This window comes from Camellia sinensis, chromosome 6, assembly GCF_055761805.1.
Source record: "Camellia sinensis isolate YWXY chromosome 6, ASM5576180v1, whole genome shotgun sequence".
NCBI classification, from domain to species: domain Eukaryota; kingdom Viridiplantae; phylum Streptophyta; class Magnoliopsida; order Ericales; family Theaceae; genus Camellia; species Camellia sinensis.
In genome coordinates, this window is record NC_138966.1 from 173,233,214 (window position 1) to 173,250,983 (window position 17,770).

Here is a 17,770-nt window from a genome sequence, read left to right on the forward strand (position 1 = left end):
ACTTGATACACCAATAAAAATAAATAAATAAACCCTTAGTGCTTAATACATATATTTTTATTTGTTTGAATATATATATATATATATATATATATATTTGCTATGGTTATTGGAGGTAGGAAGTGGTCAGCAATGGTGGTGAGAAGGAAAAATAACAATTGGTACACAAAAATAAAAATAAAAACAAAAACAAAAACAAAATGTGAATGTATGCTAAATCTCGGATTATTATTATTATTATTATTATTATTATTATTATTTTGGGCTAAATCTTGGACTAGGGTTCAACCATTGCTAAATCCAAAAGAGTAATACTAAAGACTCTAAAAATTTGTCAAAATTTTTATTAAATGTCTCACATGAGTGTTAGACCCACACAATATGAGCCTCAGGTAAACCCTACACCTGTGTAAAATATTTGAATTCAAAAATCCTTTGTAGGCCTTCAAAACATATTAATTGTCCCCTAAATTTCTTTGCATCATTTTATGTCCAAATTTTTGCGAATTTCATAAACATAATTATTTTGTGCTTTCATAGCACTTTTCAATGATATAAAATTCCTTGTAAATTGCTTTAGAAATAGAAAGTTTCAAGTATTTTGCTTTCAAGGCTAACCTAGGGCTGTGGTTGCGAAATGTCCAAAATCATGGCAACAATTGGACATTGGGCTAAACCAATACTTTTAAATCATCTTAGACCCTTTTTAAATTTGTTTTGGGCCTTTGAATTGAAACCCTGATTTTGGCACTTAAAAAAACAAAAACAAAAATAAAAATAAAAAAACTCCTCCCAAGAGGAGCCTGGGACTGGTTCAACAGGGTCCAATTTCACCCATGTTACTCAGGAAGTGATTATTGGGTTGTTTTAAAATATTGCTTCATACCATTTATCATATGACATCTATCAAATTATCTTCTAAAATCTTAACAAAAAGTATTAGATTTTACAATTTTAATCAATAAATATCATATTGAGACATCACGTGAATTTGTTTCAAAATCAGTACATAATTTTTCGTTAACCTAGACCAGAACATAATTTTTCATTAACCAGACTACCCAGCTAAAGGTGGTCTGATCACTCTTTTTTTTTTTTCTTTTTTCTTTTTTTTTTTTTGGGTAGGTAGTCTGATCACTCTTCCTCTGGATTTCTTGAATTTTTGCAATATCTTTCTTAAAATTATGATAACTTTACTCCATTGGACTTTCCAAATGAAGAAAAATATTTCTCAATATACATGCATTTCACTTCAATTTAATTAATGAACCAACTTGATGAGGAGTAAGGGCTAACCCTATGATTCGGCAAAGTAGGTTTCTAATCCATTTTTTACTTGTTCATTACTTGATATACTTGATTGACAGGTAATTGTACGTATTTTGAATTTATTCAATAAAATTGAGTTTAATATGATCTTATCTTTGAAAGATTCCTTGTTAGCATGATAATCATTAAGTCATACAGTACAAATTAAACCTTCTTTTTTTTTTAGACTCAAGCATATTATAAGTTATTTTTTTTAATGGGCAGATAGAGAGCAAACACAAAATTGAATAAATTATAAAACAATATTTATAAAAAAAGGGAGACTTATTTATAAACAATATTTTAGATACTTATGATAGGTTAAGTCCTGTATAATTTCTTATAGTCTCAAGTCCTATTTAGATAGAAATGTATTCCACAAGATCCTACATAAACGTAACGTAACGTGACGTGACACTTACATATACGTAACGTAACGTGACACCTACATAAACGTAACGTAACGTGACACATATACGTAACGTGACACCTATATAAACGTAACGTAACGTGACACATATACGTAACGTGACACTTACATAAACGTAACGTAACGTGTCACGTTACGTTTCGCAAACTTAATGAGTTTTTATTTTTTTAAATTGAATGTGAAAATGTTGCTGGTTTATGTTGGTGTCACGTTACGTTTCATATAAATATGATCTATGGTAAGAAATTGAATGTTGCCATAAATCATAGGTGTTACGTTACGTTTATGTAGGTGTCACGTTACGTTACGTTTATGTAGATATGATCTATGGTAATATTCAATTTCCTATATAGGAAATTGAATGTTGCCATAGATTATAAGTGTCACATTACGTTTATGTAGGTGTCACGTTACGTACAGGTGTCATGTTACGTTTATGTAGGTGTCACGTTACGTTATGTTTATATAGATATGATTTATGATAATATTCAATTTCCTATATATGATTTTAGTATTATTTATGATATTAACAACTAATATTGAGGGTAAATGTGTCAACAAACTTCCCACAGGACTTATGAGAACATAAGTTTTTTAGTAGGACCATATGTAACATAAGTCTCCCTAATAGGACTTATAAATAATTTTTTCAAAAAAAAGGTATAAAATTAAAAAAAAAAAATAGGCACAAGTTGCGCCTTAATGCATCTAAGTGCGCGTTCGGTGTAGGATCTGGCAAATTCCTGGGCTTCCTGATGACCAACCGGGATATAGAAGCAGACCCCTCCCAGATCAAAGCTATTCAGGATCTGGAGAGACCTAACTCAGTAAAAGAAGTACAGCATCTCACCGGCATGGCAGCTGCACTCAATCGATTCATTAGCCGGTCGTCAGACAAACTACGACCATTTTTTCAAGCGTTAAAAGCCAAGTTCGAGTGGGACGAAGAATGCGACCGCGCTCTAGAAAGCTTGAAAGAATAAATGTCTTCTCCACCACTACTGGCGACCCCAATACCTGGAGAAGAACTCTTCATGTACCTAGTAGTCTCTCAGCACGCAATTAGTGCAGTGTTGGTACGTGCAGAAGGAATCCAACATCTGCCCATCTATTATGTCAGCAAGACATTGCTGGGTGCCGAAACAAGGTACTTGCCACTGGAAAAACTGGCCTTGACCTTAATGATGGCCTCAAGAAAGTTATCACACTACTTTCACGCCCACACCATGGTCGTCCTCACAGCTTTCCCATTAAAAGCTTTGTTTGAGAGGGCGAACTTTTCTGGGCGAATCTTGAAATAGGCAGTAGAGTTGGGACAATTCGACATCAAGTTCCAACCCAGAACCGCGATAAAGGCCCAAGCTTTGGCAGACTTTGTCGCAGAATTTACTCCTGGAAGTCATCATATTTGCCCAGTCGACCTGACTAATACAACCGAACTAGGGATGAAAGTTGACGCCGGAATAGCGCAACTCCTGGTGCAGAATACTCGGTCAAACTCCAAGGCAGACCAAAGTAAAGAGAGCAAGACAGAAGCAAACCATACTACACTAAGCTAAGACTCGCCAACAAATAAAGACTTAGTTCAATCAGATAGTAAGGGGCAGACAGCAAGCATAGACTTTGAAGAAAACACCTGCAACATTCTTGACCCCACGGCATCATCTGATCCCTCAACTTGCTGGAAATTATTCATTGGAGAAATGTGGAAGCTCTTTGTGGACGGAGTATCCAACCGGCATGGTGCAGGACATGGCATAGTCCTCATCTCACCAAACGGCCTGGTTGTGGAGCAAGCAATCAACCTTGGCTTCCCAGCATCAAACAACGAAGCGGAGTATGAAGCACTTCTTGCAAGACTCAAATCAGCATTTTACATGAAGGCCACCGAACTAATGATCTACAGCGACTCACAGCTGGTGGTAAACCAAATTTCTGACGACTATGAAGCAAAGGATGACAGGATGGCCAAGTACCAAGAATTGGTCAGAACAAAGATCAAAAAATTTGAAGTAGTAAGGATAGAACAAATTGGCAGGGAGGAAAACAGTAGAGCAGATGAACTAGCAGGTTTTGCGTCAATGGCAGTTACATCCATCCCTCATCCACTACTAATTGACTACCTACCAAGACCAAGCATTGAGAACCCCGAAGTAGAAGAGGTATGTTGCGCCGAACTAGGCCCCTCATGGATGGATCCCATCATACTGTTCTTTAAAGACGACATCTTACCGGAAGAAAAGAAAGAAGCCAACAAAATTAGAGCAAAGTCGCAGCGATTTTAGCTCTCCCCATCTATGGCATTGTACAAAAAGCCATTCTCAGGACCTTATTTAAAATGTGTCCACCCCAGCAAAGTAGAAGCATTCTTGTTTGAAATACATGAAGGCGTGTGCGGAAGCCACCAAAGAGGAAGATCGTTAGCTCATAGAGCCATTTTGCAAGGATACTGGTGGCCATACATGCAAGCAGACTCGGAGAAGTATGTGAAGAAGTACGAGAAATGTCAGAAGTTTGCACACCAAATACATTAGCCAACTAGAGAGCTCCTACTGCTAACCAGCCCATGGCCCTTCGCAATGTGGGGCTTGGACATAGTAGGACCACTTCCAACAGTACCCAAAAAACAGGAAGTTCTTTCTCGCAGCAACAAACTACTTCACAAAGTGAGTGGAAGTAGAAGCATTAGCATCAATCAAGGAAAAAGATGTGAAGAAGTTTGTCTGGCAGAATATCATCGCTCGGTTTGGCATACCTAAAGCCCTAATATCAGACAATGGCACTCAGTTCGACGGCAAAATCTTTAGAGGCTTTTGTGAAGAATACAAGATAGAGTTCTACAATTCTGCACCGGCATATCCCCAAGAAAATGGCCAAGCAGAAGCATCAAACAAGGTTGTCTTGGATGGATTGAAGAAGAGGTTAGAAAAGGCAAAAGGCAAGTGGACTGAGGAACTGCCTCATGTTCTGTGGGCTTACCGTACCACACCTCGGCGATCAACTAGAGAGACACCATTCTCTTTAGCCTATGGCATGGAAGCAGTAATCCCACTAGAAGTTGGCCTCCCCACACTTAGAAGCGAAAATTTTGATCCAGACTTGAATGGAGAGGCCATAACATTGGAACTCGACCTCACCGAAGAAAGAAGAGAAAGAGCGCTGGTTCACATTGCCTCATACCAACAAGAGTTATCCAGGAAATACAACAAAACAGTGCATCCAAGGCAATTCAAGATCGAAGATTGGGTGCTGTGCAAAGTGATGGGAAACACCTTGACACCAGGAGATGGCAAGTTAGGGCCTAATTGAGAAGGACCTTACAAAGTGGTCGGATTAGCTGGCAATGGGGCATACCACTTAGAAGATGAGGACGGCAAAGCAATTCCCAGGCCATGGAACACTACCAATCTCAAGCTATTTTATTTTTAGCTTGTCTTCAAAATACTTGTAATTTTTCTTTTCCCCAATAAAACAAGTAGTTTTCTTTTCAGCATAAGCGTTTTTTCTGTAAAAATTGTTTTAGTGAGTTAGGGGTATTGAAAACATGGTTGGCTGGAAAAACCAACACCCCTCCTAAGCCCAAGATAAGGACCCAAGCTGCAGGACGTTTGGTCGGAATAACCAAACACTTTACTCTAGGTTGGCTAGAAAAACCAATCTAGAGGTTGGCTGGAAAAACTAACACCCCTCCTAAGCCCAGGATAAGGATCCAGACTGCAGGACGTTTGGTCGGAATAACCAAACACTTTACTCTAGGTTGGCTGAAAAAATCAATCTAGAGGTTGGCTGGAAAAACCAACACCCCTCCTAAGCCCAGGATAAGGATCTAGGCTGCAGGATGTTTGGTCAGAATAACCAAACACTTTACTCTAGGTTGGCTGGAAAAACCAACTTAGAGGTTGGATGCAAAACCAACACCCCTCCTAAGCCCAGGATAAAGATCCAGGCTGCAGGACGTTTGGTCAGAATAACCAAACACTTTATTCTAGGTTGGCTGGATTAGACCAACTTTTAGTACTCTTCAGCCGACGTAAGAATATTGGCTAAAGAGTGGTTGGCTGAATTAAACTAACTCTTAATACTCTTCAGCTGAAGTAAGGATATCGGCTAAAGAGTGGTTGGCTGGATTAAACCAACTTTTAGTACTCTTCAGCCGAAGTAAGGATACCGGCTAAAGAGTGGTTAGCTGGATTAGACCAACTCTTAGTACTCTTCAGCCGAAGTAAGGATACCGGCTAAAGAGTGATTGGCTGGATTAGACCAACTTTTAGTACTCTTCAGCCGAAGTAAGGATATCGGCTAAAGAGTGGTTGGCTGGATTAGACCAACTCTTAGCACTCTTTAGCCAAAGTAGGAATATCAGCTACAGAGTGGTTGGCTGGATTAAACCAACTCTTAGTACTCTTTAGCCAAGGTAGGCATCTCAGTAAAAGAGTGGTTGGCAGGTATGACCGGGGTAAAGTATCTCGGCCAGGAAATATTGTGTTTTGTAGTAAGAAAACAAGCACAAACAGGAAAGCAAACCGAGATAACAGTTGGAGCAAAAGAAGATTTCATTAACAACTCATTACAAGTACAAGTATGCAGATCAAACCGAAATAAGTATTGAAAAAAAAAGAGGCATGCATTTAAAATTCACAAGTACAAAAGGATGTTACTTCAGCCTGGTTACAAACTTTTGTCCAACAAACAGAAGAAAATACAGAAATCAAGCAAAATGAAAAGAAAAGTGAAGTCAGGCAAATAGATCGTCAAGATCGGCATCAAGATCAACTCTAAGACCGGTTTCAGCTGGCAGCACAGTCTCGGTTGGGAGCACGGTTTCAGTAGACAGCTCATCAGTCAGGTTCTCCACTACTGGCTCCAATCGAGCTGACTGATCAGCAAGATCATTGACAACCGAGGTATCGTTGGGTACGGTTTCTTCTTCCTCATCTGATTCTTCAAGAAATTGTTGTTGAACGGTCGAAGCATACTTCGCAATTGAGCTCGGTATAAAATATGGTGGAGGATTGTAGACCTCGGTCTTTGGTTGATGACCGAGCTACGTTACGGCCGCCTTCCACCCGCATTTGAAAAAAGGTCCTTCGCAGCTTTGCACTGCTTAATGTACAAGGCTTCGTCTTCTTTGAAACCTCGGCTTTCAGCATCCTCCAGCTTCTTCTTCAGCTCCTCGATTTCGGCTTTCGGCTTTCTTCTTTCCTTCTAGTTTAGCCAGTTCGTGCAAATATTTATCCTATATCACGGCAGCAGCCTTTTGTTTGTCTGCTTCCGCCGAGCTAACCAGTCTGGTCAGACGGCCATTCTCAGATTGTAGCTCGGCTATCTGCTTCCTGCCTTGCTCTAGCTCGGCAATTTTTTCAGTCACTTCGGCCATGGCCTGCCTTGTTGTCTTATGAAGTTCTAACACATGCTTGTGAACAATGTGACTCTTCTGCATGGCCTGCGAAGGAATGGGAAGACTTGTAATCAAACCGAGATAAAAGTTGGGCAAATTAGAAAAATCAACAAAAGAAGCTACTTACAAGCACCATGGACTTTGTGGCCGAGCGGATGGCCTTCAGCTCGGTCAAATGGTTGTGGTGCTCCATGTCTGCTGGGAGACAAACACTCTTGGCAAGGTTGAATGCCATTAAGTGATCTTTTTCAGCAATCACTGAGTCAGTGTCCTGAATAGCTCGGTTCTGGAAAGTGATTTTGGGAACCCACTTGGACGAGCTAGCCCGGTCAGAGCGCTCCGGTTACGGGATCGGTGGAGGGCTTAGTGGTAGAAGGGTTTCGTCTTCATTGACAAGGCGTTGCTCGGTTATGGTAGTCCGGGTACGTTTACTTGGACGAGATGAGGAGGGTTGTTGAGATGGAAAGGCCACCATGGTTTCCTGAGTCTGGTTAGGTGATGGTACCTCAGCTTGGTGTGTCTCAGTTAGCAGGGCCCTTACTCTATTCCTCTTGGCCATCTCTTGTTCAACAGTAGTACGAACCAGGTTAATTTGTGGCAAGGTTGGATCTGGTTTAGGAGATGCCTCCTGTAAGAAGTCTGTTACTCTGGCTTTTCGTCGACTGCTGTATCTGTACGTCGGTTCAAAATTCAAAAGCTTGGCCCAACTTCTTTCAGGATATCGTAGTGCGGCGCGAAGTGTGTTTAGATTGGGGTAGCTGTAGAGTGACTTGAGGTGGGCTGAATCTGCATAAAGAAGACAACTGTCAGTTCGGTTCAGGAACAAGAAACCGAAATAAAGGGAGGCATGCAAAGAAGCCGAGGTAGTTATACCGGGGGTTCCTTTCTTCCAGTTTATATTGCGACCTGGGATCTGGGCTTGGTGGTCTTCAAAATTCCCAGATACCCAGAAAAAATCATCATCATTTAAGTCTTTGTCCGATGTGTCCTTTATTATTTTCTCTCGGCGGCGGCGTATTCTTAGATAATAGACCCAGCCATCTTCTTTTGATCCTAGGGAATATTGATGGAAGAGTTCGACTAAGCCGAGGTTAATGCTAGCTCGGTGGTTTAGCTCGGCTATACTATTTATTATGCGGTATGAATTTGTGAAGAGTTGGGTGGGGCATATCCTAGTTTGCTTAAGGAATTCACAAAGTAAAGGCTGTATAGGGAATCTTAGTCCAGTTTCTATAATGGACAGGAGGGTAAAAGGTACAAAACCTTGGTTTCCCCATGGTATGATATTTTGTTTGGCTAAGGTGAGATGGACATCGTCAGGAATGTTATATTCTCTTCGGAATTCGGCCAAGCCATCAGGTGTGTCTACTAGAAACCTATATTTACCCATTCTCTATTAAGTTACGAATAAATTAAACTAGTGTTAGCTCGGTTGAAAAAAGGCGTTGAGTAGCTTGGTTAAGCGCTCAAGGGAGGGCCTGGGCAACCTAAAGTCTGCAAAGTGAAAAGAAAAGTGTTAAACACAGATCATGGGACCGTGCTAAAAGAAATAAAGGCAAGATAAATATAGTCCTAGCTCGGTTTGTAGAAGGGATTTGGTATCTCAGTTTGTGCAAAGGGTTTGGTATCTCGGTTTGTGCAAGGGGTTTGTTATCTCGGTTTGTGCATGGGTTTTGTTAGTCCGGTTGAGCCTCTAGGGGCAGCGCTCTTAGTTCGGTCTGAACTACGAAGGCTGGTCTAGCCCTAGGTTATAGCTCGGCCATGGTCGAGACTATTAAGCACACTATTACGCAGACTTAGTATGGTTTGTTAGCTCGGCAAAATTAAATCAAAAGATGTTTTACTTGTTGAAACTACTGGTACAGTGTTAGTTCGGTTGGTAAGTCTGGCTAAAGTGACATCAACTACAAACAGCTTTTTAGTTCGGTTATACTGTGATTTTGGATCAAAATCAATGTTTTTCAGTTTATTCATGGAAAATTGGAGGTTCTATTACATGGCTCTTCAACGAAAGAAAGGTATGTGTTTTGAAAAAACACACAAAATACATGTATTATAAAAGCAAATGCGAAAAACAACAAAAACAAAGCAGATTTGAGTAAACTTACCAGGTCAAGAAGAAGAAATCGAAGATGGAAGCAACGGCAGTGAAGAACACGAACTCAGCAAAGTTCAGGGTCGAGAAGAAATAGAAGCCCAGAGAGAGAGAATGAAGGAAATGAATAGTAAGTTGATAGATTCAAAATGAAGAGTGTGTTTTGTGTAGAAGGAAGGACAAAAATGGCGGGACTGTTCAAATTTCGCGAGATATGAAGACGGTGTGACAGCTGCCTTGGGCCAATCAGAATACGCTACGTGTCATGGGAATGAGAAGTGATTCAGTTGGTGTGATTGAAGAGACGTTTTGACCGGACAGCTAGAGCCCGGTGTGAATTTAGCTCGGCTGGAAAGGCTAAAGAGTTTTAACTCAGTTGGAAAGGCTTAAAAGTTTAGCTCGGTCGTAAGACTAGAGTTTTTGGTTCGGTTGGTAAAACAGGTAATCCCTATCATGCTATGCAGATGGAATTAAGGGGCAATTGAGAGGGTAATTTATATTCATAAATTGGGCCGAGTTGGGCAATGGGCCGTTATGGGCCACAATACGGAGGGTAGAGTAAAAAGACCTTGAAAATTAGTTCGGTCCCAGACGGCCCTAAAGTTAGTCCGGTCCCTGAAAGCCTATTGTTATCTTGGTCCAGGAGAGTACTACGGATAGCTTGGTCGCTAGGCTGCTGCACTCAGAGTTAGTACAGTCACGATATAGCGCAGCTAGCTCTGTCGGACCTAGCTAATGGTTAGCACTATCTAAGCTATACTATGGTCAGCACTAGGAAAACCGTGGTAGGAGCAGTGAATGGAAGAACTGAGGTAGAGTTATCTCGGTCTAGTCTGCGGCTTAGCATAGCCATGCTTACCTCGGTCATGTTGGAGTCCGGCCATGGTAAGACCATCTTACTTGGTTTAAGCAGTGAGGGGGTGTTGAAGGATAAGTATTATCCTTTCAGGAGAGTGAATCCTAGAAGGACTCTACATGAAGAAGTAAAAGTCCTACTAGGATTGTGCCACACGGAACCTATAAAAGCTCACAAATATCACTTATGGAGAGGTAACACAACTTTGATTCTCGAATACACAGAGTTTTTTTCTATTTGTCTATTTTACTGACTTAGGCATCGGAGAGGTATCCGGCACACACTTGCCGGCTAGTTCACGTTTGTGTTTTCAGGGAATAAAGTGACGACATACGAAAGAGCACAGACTTGATCAACAGAATTATACGGAAAGAATATTTCGTGCCCGTAGAGTTAGTTTCCTTGTAAATGGTTTTAGAATTAAAAGTTACAAGTATTTTGCAGTGAAGAATTTCATTATCACATTATTAATTTGATAATTATTAAAAAATGTTCTTTTTTCGAATCTTTATATTATGAAGTCAAAAAGCATTTCAAAGTCGTATGATGACATTTATTGAAGCATGCATTTACGGAAGCATTCGGTTGCTTTGCTTTGCGTTTCGTACCAATGCATTTTGACTCACCACCCACCTAGGGGAATCAGCTTGGATTGGCTTTTTTATTTTTTATTTTTTATTTTTTATTTTTTATTTTTTAAATCAGTAGTGTTAGATGTTATGAAATTTTTTTTATAAAAATAATAATAAAAAATTTGTGACTTTTGGATTACACTTAAAATAAAGTACCACATACTAATCAAGGTAATGTAAGGGTCACAAATCTTTCATGATCATTTTCATGAAAAATTTTTCATGATCTCTAACATTTTTCTTTTTAAATTAAATATTTGATATATTTAGAAAGGTATAGTGATTATGTTTTTATGAGCAAAAAAATTAATGATAGTTGATTTTTTAATTGATGACAAATATTTTTTTGGGAGATTTACCAATAAATCCCAAAATGTAAACTTATGAACCAATTGGTCCCATTTTTATTCTAGTAAACTGTTTAGTCCCATTTAATTGTGAGGGACGTAATTACCCTCATCTAACCGTTGCTCACAAATACACAGATACACACACACAGATACATACACACACGCACAGAGATACACACACACAGAGATACACACACACACAGATACATACACACACACACACAGAGATACAGAGATACACACACACAGATACATACACACACACACACACACACAGATACACACACACACAGATACACACATACATTACGAGGGGCAGACACACACACACACAATAGCTAATCGATGCGACGCCATTGCTGACCCATCAGATCTTCCTGAGCCGCCGGTTCGTGCGCCGCCCGCCGAGCTTCCGCGGTAGTCGGAGAATGATGCGCGAGCCGAAGTTGAGGGTAAGAGAGGCGACGGCGGAGCAGATCGAAGAGAAGCAGAGCGATTGGGCGTACTCGAAGCCGATCGTGATTCTGGATCTGTTGTGGAACTTCGCGTTCGTGTTCGTTGCTTTGTCGCTGTTGATGGTGAGTCGGAAGGAGTTCGATTTTACTCTTTTTTGTTGTGTGGAAGGGTTTGGAGGGAACGAAATTTCAGAGAGAGAGAAGCGCGGGTGAGCTTGCAGACAGAAGGGAGGAAGAGTTATAATGTGGGAGATGGTGAAGTGATGGTGAAGTGAGGGATCACATTGATGGCCCCAACAGTATATGAAAACAAAACAATAATGGGTAAAATCGTCCACACAGTTACACTAAATATGAAAAATAGGATTAACAAGAAATAAACTTCCCCACTGATAGGACTTATCCGAACAAAAGAATAAAGTTGAGACTAATTGGTTTAATAGTTTGTGAAATAGAATTTATTGGTAAATTTTTCTATTTTTTTTAGGTTTTAATATTTTTACTTTTTTAATAAATTTCAAATGAGCCTGATTGTTTACCGTTTCCAGAAGGACTCTTTGATTTGTCTTGCCGACCACACGCCAATGACTTCTATTGCTCAAATTGTGAGTTGCCCAGTCAAATTCTTTGAAAATTTGGAACAGCACTATCAAAGGTGTCAAATCCCTCTATATAGAAGTTAAACTCGAGATCTCACCCTATAAAAAGCGTTATATAATTACAAAAGTACAATTTATACAAGACAAAATAAGTAAAAAGCGAGGAAAAGAGAAAGAAAAAAATCAAACTTTTATGGGTTTATTTATTTTGAAAGTTGTGAAAAATAGAAAAAATATTTTTTTAATACAACCCATATAAACATTGAAACTATTTTTTTATTTTTTATTTTTTTTGCAAAAATACAAGAAAACATTAGAAAATTAAATGTGTGAGTTATTTATGACCAAACTTTTAAGTTTTTCTAGTCTTTTTCTTAGCCTCCGTTTGGGAAGTGGGTTGGCTTTTTGGCTATTTTAGCCTGGTTTAGGAAGGGCTTTTTTGACTTTTTTGTGAGAGAAGATTGTAATGATTATGGGTTGGATTTGATGTTTTGTTTTTTGTGACTAAAATAGCCTATTTTGTTTTTTGTGGCTATTTTAGCCAAAAAAGCCTGGCTTTTTTCTTCCCAAACGGAGCCTTACAAAATTTTAATCTTAATCAAATACTTGTAAGAAAATATATTTTCTTTTTTCTTTTTTATTATCTCTTTCTTTCATTTCACTTTCTTTTTGGTAGATTACAAACACACCCCCTAAAGTTTGTTTAAAATACAAATTACCCACTGTGGTTCTAAAAATTATATCATGCCTCATAAGATTTTTAATTTCATAACAAATAGCTTCTTTTATTAATAAATTATCAATTTAATTAATAATTTTTAATGATGTATGAAATTTATTTCAATTAATAATTTAGGTAATTTTATTATTATATAAGTGAGCTGTTAAAAAAATTATTTTTTTAGTTAATTCTGTTAAATAAAAATTCTAATAATAGGATATTTATAAATTTTTAAATCATAAGAGGTCATCTATATTTTAAATAAATTTTAAAAGATGTATTTATAATTAATTAATTATTATTATTATTTTTTTTATTTGCACATAAGTTTTGCTTTGAATTTTCTTAAGCCTCCGTTTGGGAAGTGGGTTGGCTTTTTGGCTTTTTGGCTTTTTGGCTATTTTAGCATGGGCTATTTTAGCCTGGTTTGGGAAGGGTTTTTTGCTTTTTGGCTTTTTTGGCTTTTTTTGTGAGAGAGGATTGTAATGATTATGGGTTGGATTTGATGTTTTGTTTTTTGTGACTAAAATAGCCTATTTTGTTTTTTGTGGCTATTTTAGCCAAAAAAGCCTGACTTTTTGCTTGCCAAACGAAGGCTAAGTCTTCAAAGTGAACTTCTAGATTTTGCCAATATCATTTGGGATACGGAATGAAACATAAAAAATTCATGAAAAAGTTATAATTCAATGTACTCCAAAAAAAAAATTGCAGACTCAAATTATTAATTGAAAGCAATGTCAAACCTAACCAGATTGTTCACATCGCATGTGTTCATGTGACCAATGGATTGTGGATTCAGTGGACCTCTACTTCACCAAAATGTCACTTTAAGTGATGTGGATTGTCTATTTTACGGTAAATTATTAATAAATTTTAATAGTTAAATTTAATTTTTATTAAATTTTATTGAAGTCTTAATAAAAGTGTAGTTAAAAATAATTTTTTATAATTATTTTTTTAGATATATCGTTAAAAATTAACAGTTAGTAATTTTTTTTGTTATGATTTTTATAAATTGTTACTAATTATAATTAGAGACGTTTTTCTGTGACAAAATTTTTAAATTGTCACTGAAAATTAAAATTTTGTGACTTTTTTTATGACAATTTTTTTAAACTGTTACTAAAACTTATAATTAGTGATATTTTTGTGACAATTTTTAAACTGTCGTTGAAAATTAACTATTAATGACTTTTTAATAGTATTTAATAAAAAATAGGTTTTTTTTTTAAGGTCCTTGATATTAAGATTTTATAACATAAAAGACATTTAATATTTTTATAATGTCTAAGATCCTTCAACATTGATCCGGAAAAATTTCAATCTAGAGAAATTCTTTCTAGAGAAATTTCAATCCAGAGAAATTCTAGACTTCCCAAAGAATTTCTCTGGGTTCAAACCCTTGAACATTCAAATTTTTCTAGACTAATTTCTTTGGTCTGTACTAACATCAAATTTCTTTAAATATCTGGACTAACATCAAAAATCCTTGAACCTTTTCACAAATTTCTTTGAACTAACATTCAAATTTCTCTAGATCTCTGGACCAACATAAAAAAACTCTTGAACCTTTCACAAATTTCTATGGATCTCTGGACTAACATCAAAAACCCTTGAACCTTTTACAAATTTCTCTGTACTAACATTCAAATTTCTCTGGACTAATATCAAATTTCTCTGGATCTCTATATTAACATCAAAAACTCTTGAACATTTTACAAATTTCTCTGGATTAATATTCAAATTTTTCTGGACTAACATCATATTTCTTTGGATCTCTGGACTAACATAAAAAACTTTTGAATCTTTCACAAATTTCTCTGGACTAACATTCAAATTTCTCTGGACTAACATCAAAAACCCTTGAACCTTTCACAAATTTCTCTGGACTAATATTCAAATTTCTCTGGATGTCTAGACTATTACAAGTAGAATTGGAATTGAAATATCTCCTACCATGGCCCACTGTACACATACAAACAGCTTCACAAAGGGACATTTCAGAGGAAGTAAAGTGGACAAGAACATGCAAAAATACTTATAGGATAGGCTCCCTTGTCACAACATCATAAAGCATTAAGATACTACTATGCGAAAACCTACTAAAAGAATGAGATTTTCCAAAACTTACCAAATGCAAAGAATCCGTCATGGGCTTCCAATCAAATACATGCATATTTGCAACACAAAATTATCAAGATAGTTGAAGAAGTATTAACACCAATCAGTGCAAAAGTAACCAAAATTTAATATTCTTTTTTGATAAATAATAGTTCCATTGAGAAAAGGCACAAAATACCATCCATATATAAAAAGAAGGAAAGAAAAGCATGAAATCACCTATACACTGCCTAGTTTAACAAAAAAACTCTACAAAATCCAATAATGGGTCAAGAGTGGGGTAAACAAATCTCAACTCCCAACTATACAAAAAGCTTAAAGATGTACAAGTACAACCTATACAAAAGTAACTTTAAACCTTTTGAATGAAGGGGAACCAAAGTTAAATCAGACAAGGCAAGCATGCATGAATTGGTATCTGACAAAAAAAGGAAAAACTCACCTTCTTCATCAAGAAAATTTGCTTCATCTGCCTCACGTAACTGTATGTGGATGTACTGAGCCGCTAATTTCTGGTTGCTAACTTCCTTTGTCAAAGGAAGCAACGGAGAAGGTACGTTATCCAGAGAAAATTGAACACCACAAAGAAAATTAAACAAGGCCGAGAAAATTAACCAAACCAGAGAAGTTTTAACACAAATTTCTCACACGGAGTATCAAGGAAGGTTTAACATTATCAAAGAAAAAGTAACCCAAAGAACGTGTTTCTTCATATCCACTAGCCATATATATAGGCAGACCCATTATTAGATCTTGAAGTCCAATTACCTTTCCAGTTCAGAACTGTTGGGAGAAGCTTCCTGATATAATCTGTTATTTGTTGATGCAAGCATAAAGGCAAGAAATCACTGCTTTAATCAGTCTTTAATTGTGGGATTCTACTCGATCTTTGATCTAGAAGGGAGATAAAATTAAAAAAATGTTTAGTTTCAATGAATGCGAAGATATTAGTGTAGAGCTTGATATGATGTTAAGTAAAAAATTTGTGAGTGAACTTTTGAAAATGGAGCAAAATATGGAAATTTACAGTGTAACCTTAGCTAATGCTGAAGATGCACTAGAGAACAATTAAGAATCAAATTATTTGAATGGAAAACATAGATGATATTTTTGGTGCTTTTGAAATATTGAAACAAACTCGATTAGAATGCCATTGCATGTGATGTCGGTGGAGAGGTTTGAGAGGCGGAGCTCGGAGTCCTAGCTGTCGGAGAGAGCGAACTGGCTGTCAGAAGAGAGGACGACGTTTTCGACGAAGTGAGAGTGGCCGATAAGCTGGATCGACGAGAGAGAGAGAGAGAGAGAGAGAGAGAAAAGAGCAGCGAAGAGAGAGAGAGAGAGAGAGAGAGAGAGAGAGGGGCAAGGGTTTGAATGTGTAAGATATATCAAATTTCTCTGTAGGGACCTTAAACATCATAAAATAATATTGTGGATCTTTTCTATTACTAAAAATGAGAGAAGGACCTTAGACTAATTTTTCCTAAAAAATACCTCACAAAATCTATTAAATAATAAATTCACCTATTAGGATGTGTATAAATTCCCTCTATTAACTAGTTAAATAAGAGAAATCAATTGGATTTGGTTGAGCTAATGGAAATTTATAACTAATTTTTTTTTGTTAATTGAGAAATTAAGGCATTATTTGGCATAAATTAAATAAGTATACTTATTTAAGTCACATTATCTCTATACTTTTCTGCATATTTTTTCATAAAAAATAAAAAAAATATACTTATTTAGATCATTCTAAATAATCTCTATAATTGATCATTACATTATATTTTGATTTTGGTTGAACTTCTCTTATGTTGACTATCTCAACTTGAAAGAACATTTGGACTTGATAGTCTCATTTTAGAACCTATTTCGGTGATCTGAACCGTTACTTTTTAAAAATTATTAAGTAAAATATTTATGTAAAAAGTCAAAATTATCGGATATCGATAATTATATGTTTAAATCAAATTTGTATTACAAAATATGAATAGTTATTCTTGAAATTATATTTGTTGTTTATTTTTTTAAAATTAACGATTTAAAGATATTGCTATCGATGTTCAATCATCTTATTTTTTACTTAAATATTCTACTCAATAAATTCTAAAAAATGAACGTCCCAAATCATCAAAATCAATCAAAAAATAAACCTACCAAATCTAAACGCTTTCCTAAGTTAAGATGATAATTTGCAACAAGCTAAATGTCTGATTTCAATTTTAAAAAATATAGAAATTTATAGCTTTAAAGTTTTATAATAACTTATAGAATTCAACATTATTAATGAGTGAAGTGAGCGAGTGAAGCTATATAAACGACTCCCTCTAAGGTCAAGTTTGGAAAGTCTCAAATAATTCATATTTTTATCTTTTTTTCATCACATTACTTCTCTACTTTTCTACATATCTTTTCGTAAAAAGATAAAAAGTGCACTTATTTAGATCATCTCAAACAACCCCTACATATGTATGTAAAATGTATATCATTGGTATTTTCTAATGTTCAAAGATTAAAAAATATAAAAAGTAAATGAATATAAATTTTCAATCAATTCCGTCAGAATTCGTGTTAAAATTTTCAATATAGAGATAGGACTCGATCAATCTCATATAGTAAGCTCAGTTTCATTAAATTTTTTTACAACGTTACCTACTAGACATTAGTTGAGATCTAAATGCTCTTTAACTATTTTGTTTTATGGGCAATGTGCAACTAAAGCTTCCTTGCATTGGTCTCTTTTCATATTTATGAGTTGTTTGACATTTTCGAAATTAATACATTTTTTTTTAATCTTTTTATTTTTTT